Below are 1,242 nucleotides of genomic sequence, written 5' to 3' on the forward strand. Positions count from 1 at the left end.
GTTTTCTTTTTGACACAGTTTTTTTTATTTTTAAAAAATCTGTAATTTTTAAAATAAAATGTTTTTTTTTATAAAATACATTTCAAGGAGTTATTATTATTTTTATTAATATATTACAGTATAGTATTTTATTTATTTTTTTTTATTTTTTTTTTACAATTTATACAGTGTTGGTGTCTCTCCCCCCCCACACACACACACATTTAAAAACCTCCAAATATTTTAAAACAGCCACTTTGTTTTTTTTTTAATAGAAAAAACAACAAAATTATTTCAATGAAATACTCTTCAATTAGTTTTATTTATCATTCCTTTTAGGCCCTGGAGATGACGCAATGATTAGAAGCAACAAGCATTTATTTTCATTATTTTTTTCTGAAGTGTGCAAACGTGTCACTTTTTTGTGTCACTTTGCCAGAAATTACACTTTGGAAATGTTTTAGCCACCGGTACATTCATTCACCGCAGCCAAAACAAAACACAAAACATCCTCTGCGGGGCTTTGAGGTGTCCTGAAGAGACCCGATACCGCCCTCCTGGACTTGATGACACAATCCTTTGTACCACTTGTGACATTTCCACCAGCATGATAATTACAGTGACCGCTCAGGGGCCCATCAGACGTGACCCCCGGCCCTCGTGGCATGATTCTAATTGCATACCTTTTCTTCACGCGCCAGCGGCAGCGCTTCCACGTTACGCAATCCATACGGAATCCAGGACCGAAGCAGCAGGTCCACTTTATGAGATCTTATCTCTGCGGAAATGCTTCACGTTTCGTCCACATGTGGAGCAAAACATTAAAAACTATATTTCATTTGACATTATTATGCCTTATTTTATCACAAATAGTATTATCTCATGTGTATAGTGTTATATTGTACTGAGCGAATAATTATTATATTCAACTAATCGAAATAGCTGGTGATCAATTGTGAAGCACCGCAACAGCAACAGAATTTGCCACTTGTTGCCAGGCAGATTTCGCACGGCTCTGTCATAATTGCCCTATCGTTAAAAATTTGTATGCTAGCCACACCCACTTGGCGCTTTCAGAGGCAAAATTGATTGAAGCAAGTTTCTGAAATAATTAAATTAAATATGAATTACAAAATAAATCAAAACGGCGCTATCTGCCAGAGGATCCACATATGAGATTAAAAAAAGAACAGGACAGTTGTGTTATTTGTCGTTTTGTGTACCGTAAATGAGCTTGACGTCACGTCATGACGTTACTGAGTA

The sequence above is a fragment of the Dunckerocampus dactyliophorus genome, chromosome 3 (assembly GCF_027744805.1).
Source record: "Dunckerocampus dactyliophorus isolate RoL2022-P2 chromosome 3, RoL_Ddac_1.1, whole genome shotgun sequence".
NCBI classification, from domain to species: domain Eukaryota; kingdom Metazoa; phylum Chordata; class Actinopteri; order Syngnathiformes; family Syngnathidae; genus Dunckerocampus; species Dunckerocampus dactyliophorus.